Source organism: Electrona antarctica, assembly GCF_951216825.1.
Source record: "Electrona antarctica genome assembly, chromosome: 2".
In the NCBI taxonomy this organism is placed as follows: Eukaryota; Metazoa; Chordata; class Actinopteri; order Myctophiformes; family Myctophidae; genus Electrona; species Electrona antarctica.
Window position 1 is genome coordinate 49,447,637 of NC_136807.1, and position 10,272 is coordinate 49,457,908.

Sequence of the window (10,272 nt, forward strand, 5' to 3'; positions counted from 1 at the left end):
CTGTCTAGTTCCTCTGTGTTTTCTCTCCATAACCTCTCCTCCGTGCCTATACTCCATTTATTTGCCTTTCTGATTCTCTGTGTTTCTCAGTATGTGGACTGCCCTTAATCCTTATGCATCATTGTCTCCTTCTCATCCTTCTTGTTTCCCCTCTTTCTCTCTCTCTCTCCTCTAACACTCTGTGCCTCCCTTTCTCTTCTATATCCATCTGTCTTAGACTCTCTCTCTCTCTCTCTCTCTCTCTCTCACCACCCTTTGTCTGTCTCTGCCTCCCCTCCTCTGGCCTCCCATTGGCCAGGGCTGCCGTAAAGTAAAAAAAAAAAAAAAGATGTCATTAATTATTTGGGGAGAGATTATGTGATTAGGCCTGTGTGTGTGTGTGTGTGTGTGTGTGTGTGTGTCTGTGTGTGTGTCTGTGTGTGTGTGTCTGTGTGCACGTGTCTGTCTGTCTGTCTGTCTGTCTGTCTGTCTGTCTGTCTGGGTTGCATGCATGCCTGCAATACACACCTGTGTATGTCTGTGTGCATGTGCTTCTGTGTAATCATGCACCCATGTGTGTGTGTGTGTATGTGTGTGTGTGTGTGTGTGTGTGTGTGTGTGTGTGTGTGTGTGTGTGTGTGTGTGTGTGTGTGTGTGTGTGTGCGTGCGTGTGTCTGCGTGTGCGTGCGTGTGCGTGTGGCAGTCAGTTCATTAGATTGAGATTCATTACACTTCTGATGATCTGGGCGTTAGAGATTGGCACTTCTCCATCAAACAAACCACCCAAAACAAAAAAGAATCTCCACGTTCTCCAAAAGCACAAATAATGAATGAGTTGATATGTAAAGATCAAACATGGAAACCATAGAAGCCTTTATCAACTCACTGGCTCACAGTCACACAAAACGGGAGCGCGCGCACACACACACACACACACACACACACACACACACACACACACACACACACACACACACACACACACACACACACACACACACACACACACACACACACACACACACACACACACACACACACACACACACACACACACACACACACACACACACACACACACACACACGTACTGTAAACATGCATAAAAAACATGTCCATCGGCCCATACACATTAACAAGTGCACGAGCAGATAAATGCACATGCAGAGGGCCACGCAGGCATGTACACACACACGCACGCAGGCGTGTACGCACACACACACACACACACACACACACACACACACACACACACACACACACACACACACACACACACACACACACACACACACACACACACACACACACACACACACAGCGTAGTTACATTCAGGTCAGAGAGTTTTGTTTATGGAAAGAGTGATGAAAGAGACAGCATGGGCCGATAAAAGGAGAGAGGGAGATTAAACGAGAGGGAGGAGAGAGAGGAGGAGAGAGAGGAGGATACGATGGGGGAGATAGAGGAGAGGGAGGAGAGAGAGGAGGACAGAGAGGAGGAGAGAGAGGAGGACAGAGGGAGGAGAGAGAGGAGGACAGAGCAGAGGATACGATGGGGGAGGAGAGAGAGGAGGACAGAGCAGAGGATATGATGGGGAGGAGAGAGAGGAGGACAGAGCGGAGGATACGATGGGGAGGAGAGAGAGGAGGACAGAGCAGAGGATACGATGGGGAGGAGAGAGAGGAGGATACGATGGGAGAGAGAGAGAGGAGGACAGAGCAGAGGATACGATGGGGAGGAGAGAGAGGAGGACAGAGCAGAGGATACGATGGGGAGGAGAGAGAGGAGGACAGAGCGGAGGATACGATGGGGAGGAGAGAGAGGAAGACAGAGCGGAGGATACGATGGGGGAGAGAGAGAGAGGAGGATACGATGGGAGAGAGAGAGAGGAGGACAGAGCAGAGGATACGATGGGGAGGAGAGAGAGGAGGACAGAGCGGAGCATACGATGGGGGAGGAGAGAGAGGAGGACAGAGCAGAGGATACGATGGGGAGGAGAGAGAGGAGGACAGAGCAGAGGATACGATGGGGAGGAGAGAGAGGAGGACAGAGCGGAGGATACGATGGGGAGGAGAGAGAGGAGGACAGAGCAGAGGATACGATGGGAGAGAGAGAGAGGAGGACAGAGCAGAGGATACGATGCGGAGGAGAGAGAGGAGGACAGAGCAGAGGATACGATGGGGAGGAGAGAGAGGAGGACAGAGCAGAGGATACGATGGGGGAGGAGAGAGAGGAGGACAGAGCAGAGGATACGATGGGGAGGAGAGAGAGGAGGACAGAGCAGAAAATACGATGGGGAGGAGAGAGAGGAGGACAGAGCGGAGGATACGATGGGGAGGAGAGAGAGGAGGACAGAGCAGAGGATACGATGGGGAGGGAGGAGAGAGGAGGACAGAGCAGAGGATACGATGGGGAGGAGAGAGAGGAGGACAGAGCAGAGGATACGATGGGGAGGGAGGAGAGAGAGGAGGACAGAGCAGAGGATACGATGGGGGAGGAGAGAGAGGAGGACAGAGCAGAGGATACGATGGGGAGGAGAGAGAGGAGGACAGAGCAGAGGATACGATGGGGAGGAGAGAGAGGAGGACAGAGCAGAGGATACGATGGGGAGGAGAGAGAGGAGGACAGAGCAGAGGATACGATGGGGAGGAAAGAGAGGAGGACAGAGCAGAGGATACGATGGGGAGGGAGGAGAGAGAGGAGGACAGACCAGAGGATACGATGGGGGAGGAAAGGATAGATAATGCATGGGTAAATTGAGAGAGATTGAAAGACGTGAGGGAAAGAGAAGTAATGAAGAAGCCAATGAAGGGCCTCAAACCCAGTACCGCGCAGTCCAATTTCCCTAAAGGGGGCCCCTGAGAGCCAAGGGCCCCTGGGCGTGACCATGGAGGTGTGGGTGATGGACGGACGGACAACATGGAACAACAACAACACACAACCTGCCCAGCACAGAAAACACACGGTCAGACAGTGGCCAAAGTCACACACACGCACGCACGCACGCACGCACGCACGCACGCAGAAACAACAAGACCGACGTGTGGCGTTAGACGCGAGCTCTCCGCAGCCGCGCAAGATTGTACTATAATACAAATGTGTGTGTGTCAGTGTGTGTGTCAGTGTGTGTGTGTGTGTGTGTGTGTGGACAGGGGGGGGGGGGGGGTGTTTACGTGTGTGTGTAGTCCTTTAGTCAGGCAGTGACCCAAATCACTGAAGAGAGAGAGAGAGAGAGAGAGAGAGAGAGAGAGAGAGAGAAAAAGAGAGAGAAAGAGAGAGAGAGAGAGAGAGTAAAAGTGTGAGAGAGGAACAATAGTGATAGAGAGACATATAACATGGATTGGGGGAAGGAGAAGACATGGATGAGAGTGGGCAGGGAGGAAAGAAAACATATAGACATCTATTATACAATTGAAAAGGTGTGCCCAAAACGCTGTTCCCAGGACAGGAACAAAAGGCACCAGCTACTACGTCACTGACACACTGCAACACACACTGCAACAACCCACTAAACACACTAACACGTCACAGACTTACCCTCCGCGTCGTTCGTTCCCTATCTCCTCATGTCGCGCCGCACGTCCACACTCAACATCACCCGCGTAAAAATTGTCATTGCACTGCCACTACAGCCGCCTCCCGTCCAGACTCACAAACAATAACACTATCAATAATAAACACAAACACGCCACAAGCACCGACACCCCCGCCTAATTTGTTGCCAGGTCTATGAAAACAACCCCAGAAAAAATGCCATTCAACACGCTACTTACAACTCGCTTACAATTCGCGGACCTGGCAACACTGCATCCTGTTTTCCCATTGGCTACGGTTGCTACAACACGTATTTGCACTGCATGCTGGGAGCAACACAGCTTAATGTAGGGGTCACCGATTGCTGTGCTACATCCCCCTCATGTTCTCACCACCCCGTTCGGCTACACCACACACACTAACCTACACAATTCTCCACATGCAACACCGGGCCCTTATTGGCTAGCCCCCTCGCAGCAAAAAAGTCGCGAGGTAGGGAAATAGACATAAATGTAGCAATAGGAGCATACGAGTGCAGATCGATCATCAAAAGGGAAATAACAGCAGGCTGCCAGGAACAGTGAGAAAGTGGAAAGACACCTGGCGTGGAACAAACGGGACGAACCGAGGCGCATATAATCGGTTCGTCCCGTTTGTACGTGTGTGTGTGTGTGTGTGTTGTTCTTATCCAACAACACACACACACACACACACGCGCGCGTGCGCGCCAACAACTCGCTGCAACACAAAACAGCTGCGTACAACGCACGTGTGTGTGTGCGTGTGTGTGTGGGTGTGTGTGCGCTGTGGGGGAATTTTGCATCGCCTCGCGATGCAGCTGAAATGGCACGCACACACACGCCACCAAACGCTAATAATCATAATAATAATACAAAATAACAACACAACACTAATGTCAACAGTACAGAGTACAGTACATCACAATATTAATCCATGTAGTCATAATAATAATAATAATAAATAACAACACAACACTAATAACAACTAGAATATCAACAGTACAGAGTACAGTACAGTACATCAGAATATTAATCCATGTAATAATAATAATAATAAAAAATCATAACACAACACTAATAACAACTATAATATCAACAGTACAGAGTACAGTACAGTACATCAGAATATTAATCCATGTAATAATAATAATAAGAACAAAAAAAACAACAACACTGTCCTGCGCCTTGCCATGATCGCTTTCATACGCAAATACACAAAAACAGGCCACTCAGCCAGCTTGGCAACTTTGCGCTTTCCAAGCAAATGCATAAATGAAAACATCATGGGTTGCCATTGCCTTCTTCCCATTTGCGTATCGCATGGCGTTAGGATGAGCGGGCCGAAGGCCCGCGAAATTCTAGTATATAACATATAGAAAATAAGTGCCATGTCTATATTTTCTAGATAGTCATTGTGACATCATGTCAACAACATTCATTTTAATGACACCACATAAAAAAAACTCCAACATATTTTGATTGTCCACGAATGGTATATAACCTTTTCCCCTCTTTTTAAACATTTTCTTTCACATTGTAATGATCCTTAGACTCAACAACCCACCTATCTCCCAGCCTCCCTCCCCCAGTCAGAGTTCAGAGTTGTAATGAGTGTAGAATTATGTGCAGGATGTCATTTACATACAGAATTTTCTCACACACTTCTGTGCCAGTGATCACCCTCCTTTGTTCCAATGTTGGCGCCCATGCCAAAGGTTGCTTACAGTTGGGTGCCACCGATATTGTCCCTTATCATTTGACCCATTTAGGCCTGACCTCAAAATTTAAAAAAATCCTTCTAAATCCTCTGTTTTCTGAAATAAATATTTTCACGATTTTTCAAAAATAGCAGACCTACAAGCTCGTAGCGCGCCACTCGGTGGCGCGCTATGAGCTTGTAGATCTGCTATTTTTCAATAGCTAAATTATAACATAATGTTTATAACACCAAAAGGGGTTCCCGCCCAAAATGGGTTAACTGTCCTTTTGCGCAGATCACGCAAACCTCAGCAAAAAGAAAAGGACAATATCGATGGCCTCCAACTGTATACTCCTCCAATAGAGTTTATGTGCTGCATGCACAAAGTCAATGGCAGATCGAGTGGCAAAGTGAGTGACAAAGTGAATTTAATGTTGTTTAAAGTCATTTAATGCAAGCCTGTCAAGGCCAGAAAGTACTCAGTAGGCATTCCTTCATGACTGCCGGGTATGATGATGATGTCACACACACCCTCTATCTATATAGAACAGACTAGTAGAGGCAGAGATACGGGATGGGAGAGGGGGGGGGGGAGAGAGAGAGAGAGAGAGAGAGAGAGAGAGAGAGAGAGAGAGAGAGAGAGAGAGAGAGAGAGAGAGAGAGAGAGAGAGAGAGAGAGAGACACACAGAAAGTAGAGGGGGGGGGGGGGGTGAATGAAGGAGGAAAATAAGAACAAATTAAGGGTTAGGAATAATGACATTACAATGAGAGGAAGGGAGGGGTAGAACAGAGAGATAAGGAAAGAGACATAAAATAGGGAAGGAGAGTCATGCCTAATTTATGCTTCATGAAACGATGGCGTCGTACGTGTGCCTGAAATAGCCATCTAATGCATCGGAGATCCAGAGACGTATATATATATATATATATATATATATATATATATATATACTACTATATATATATATATATAGTATATGATAGTGTGGCTATAGCGCCTGTAGATCTGCTGTCGTAAAACATGATATGAATTGGGGGTTAGAGTTAGCCCAAACATTTAGACTCTCGTAGAGGTTTTAAAAACCTCTACGAGAGTCTAAATGTTTGGGCTAGGTTAGAGTCGTGAGAGTGACATTTCCGAAGCTGAATTTATGCAGCGCAGAAAAAACACTTCTCAACCGTAATGCTCTGATATTACTCACAGTACACATGTGCGCACGCGCACACGCGCGCACGCACGCGCACACGCGCGCACACACACGCACACACTTTAATATGCATAGGCTACTATCCTTGCTTTAAAAGTTAAAACTATTCATAAGAGTAGTAGTTAAGAGCCACAGACTGTAGAGTCACACCACAACATATACTGGTACATGCAATAAATTAAAATAAATGAGCCAAGTTATATATAAAGCTTCACACACACACGCAGACCAACAATTCATTGTATTTAATGTCATGAGTGCCACTGACACAAAATGCACATTAATCATGTAGTAGGCTATGCCTATGCAATGCGTAAAGAGGAAAACAACTTAATGACAATAATCTAAAGGCTGAAATGCGATATTATTGCACCGTGTAGCCTAAATGCATCAGATAAACGAGATAAAAATCATGCAGAAATAATGACATTTGTTTAGTATCAGGACAGCACACTAAGAAGGATCAGAAACATTTGATGTTCAGCGGGAGTACTGGGTCAATTTAACCCATTTAAACCAGAGGACGATTCTAAAAACGTCTTCTAAAGTTTACTGAAAAACCCATGTTTCTATGTCAGCGGTGCCCCCAAAGGACCCCCAAAAATATATGAAATCTTTGGGAAGCAAAGATTTGAGTTAAAAACGCCCTGAAAGAATATATATTCCAAGATTTGCGCCACATTTTCACGATTTAAAAAAAATAGCAGACCTACAAGTAGATCTGCTATTTTTCAATAGCTAAAGTATAACAGAATGCTTAAAACACCAAAAGGGGTTCCCATCCTGAATGGGTTAAGATAAATAAATTATATAATAAATAATACTTTTAACTTGTGTCGGTACAATTCTACCAGTTTATAATGAAGCCTGCATGGGAATTGCCACCAAATGAGTCCGATTGATTCCCCATGGGTTCAGAAGAACGTTTGATGTTGTTAATCATCTATCGGGCAAGCCAAGAATGGCTGTATACGTTTACAGCATTTGATCTTTATTTGTCCAGACAAAATGTGACTATTTTGTTTAAAAAAAAGCAACATATTGCTTCACACAGGCAATTACAGCACCTTCACACTTCACAGCGGGGAGCCTGTCCGGTATAATCACACTTCTACTGCTGCTGGTTACTAACCAGCTCTACCACAGCAGTTGGGGGGGTTGTAATAAGTAAGTGGCTTGTTGAAGGTCACCTCTACACTTGTATAAACTCTACATCAGGGCAGAGAATATACTTCTCACGTTTCATATCCAGACTAAACCAGACTGCTGAGCAGGGACGTGCATAATACTGTACAATCGAAGGGGGCTTCAGCCCCTGCCCTTTTACCCGTCTGTAAAACAACTGCCCTCTCCAGACCACGAGTGCAGCATTTACTATGGTGAAAGAAGTGCAAACGCAACTCCTTTCCATGCCATGCCGCCGGAAGGCATGCAGCATTCAGGAGAATTGCTTTTTCCCCCAAAGTCTCCACTAGCTAAAGAGTGCTGGGTTGCGCCCCGAAAACAGCTGATCTACAAGCTCTCAACGCGTCGCAATGCGACGCGTTGTGGGCTTGTAGATCTGATATTTTCGCTACTTTTGTCAAAAAGTGCCCTCTTACGGGATTTCAGCCCCTGCCTCTCTAACACTCTCTGCGTGTCCTCCTGCTGCTGAGGGATTATAATCAGCGACTTTCCATGTAAAGGTCCACAACCTACCGACCTTACATTATAGAAGGTTTGAAGTCTGTAATAGCTCTCTGTCTACCGAGCAATCTTCGTTCCTACTCTCACCTATGGTCATGAAGTGTGGGTCATGACCGAAAGAATAAGGTCGCGAATACAAGCGGCCGAAATTTGTTTTCTCCGACGGGTGGCTGGCATCTCCCTCAGAGATAGGGTGAGAAGTTCAGTCATGCGGGAGAGACTCGGAGTAGAGCCGCGGCTCCTTCGCCTGGAAAGCAGCCAGCTTAGGTGGTTCAGGCAGGTTAGGATGCCTCTCGAGCGCCTCCCTAGGGAGGTCCTCGATGCACGCCCCACTGGGAGGAGACCCCGGGGCAGACCAAGGTGCAGATGGAGGGATTACATCGACTCACTGGCCTTGGAACGTCTCGGGATCCCCCAGGAAGAAGTCACTAATGTTGCTCTGGAGAGGGAAGTCTGGAGCTCTCTGGTAGAGCTGTTGCCCCCGAGACCCGACTACGGATAAGCGGTTGAAGATGGATGGATGGAAGTCTGTAATGTCTAACACTCTGTTTGACGAAAGTGAATAACTATTGGTACACCCTCTCCCTTCAGAATCAGCTTCATTGTCACATTTTTGCCCCATATATATGTTCATAGCTTACGGGCAACAGCCATAATTCTATAACCTTGCGTGGCTGACTTATGCTGGTGTTGGCCACATTTCCAGTTGAGGAGCTATAGGCTGGGTGCGAGGGAGGGGTGTAGAATTCCACGACATGCAGGTATTTTAACAGAACAGCACCAAGACACCAGTCAGTTCTATGCAAAATAACCTTTTATCAAGGCCTTCAAGCCACACAGGACTACTTAAAGTATATTCAGTGATTTCACTTAATTCAAATATCACTTCTTTTTTTGTTTTGTTGTGATAATCCTCCCTACTATAGAGTGTGCTGACCATATAAGGAGTTCCTCCCTGTCCCAGTTAACCTCTGGGGGTCAAAAAACCTTAGGTTTCATTTTTGGCTAGGTGGCCCAATAGAGAGGGGCCTTCTGCCAATCATGATAGAGCGGGGGCGGGCCTTGGTGTGGTGTGCTGTTGGCCTGTCGCGTGTCCTCCCACTGTAGTGCGTGCATGCGCACATCTTGTTTACCGGGGCAGACCGAGGGGTTTTCCAAATCACCCAAATCACTGAATGCTCCTTTAAGGGTATACAGCATTTCGGCCACACAGGACTACATAAGGGTACAAGCATTTCAGCCACACAGGACTACATAAGGGTACAGCATTTCAGCCACACAGGACTACATAAGGGTACAGCATTTCAGCTACACAGGACTACATAAGGGTACAGCATTTCAGCCACACAGGACTACATAAGGGTACAGCATTTCAGCTACACAGGACTACATAAGGGTACAGCATTTCAGCCACACAGGACTACATAAGGGTACAGCATTTCAGCCACACAGGACTACATAAGGGTAACAGCATTTCCACACAGCATGCAATGCGGGGCGCAACCCAGCACTCTTTAGCTAGTGGAGATGTGGTGTAACGAAATTGATTTCTAAAGCAATTCTCCTGAATGCTGCCTTCCAGCATGGCATGGAAAGGAGTGGGATATTTTGCGTTTCTTTCACCTTAGTAAATGCTGCATTCGTGGTCTGGAAAGGGCGGTTGTTTTACAGATGGGTAAAAGGGGCAGGGGCTGAAGCCCCCTTTGATGTCTATGTGTGCACGTCTCTGCATACTAGTGTAACTGTCTAGCTAGCACATTGCACATGTAAATGAATGGGCGTGTGTGTGTGTGTGTGTGTGTGTGTGTGTGCGTGCGTGTGTGCAATGTGCGTGCGTGCGTGTGTGCAATGTGCATGCCCCTGTTCTCCCTCTCCCTTTTTCCGTGCCTCGCTCTCTCTCCCTCTTCATCTAATTTTTAATGAGTACTGCATCCATTCCAAATTGAATGTGGGTTCAGTTCACATTGATAGCTATTAACTCACACTGAAATTCTCATGTAGATTACTAATGAACACCAGTCCGCCAGAGGATTTCCTTTTTTTTAACCAGAGCTAATTTAAACATTGTAAAAATATTCTTTGCATAATTGAGATCCCATTTTTGTACGTGGACTGATAGACTGGAGATCAGATGGAACTCACAC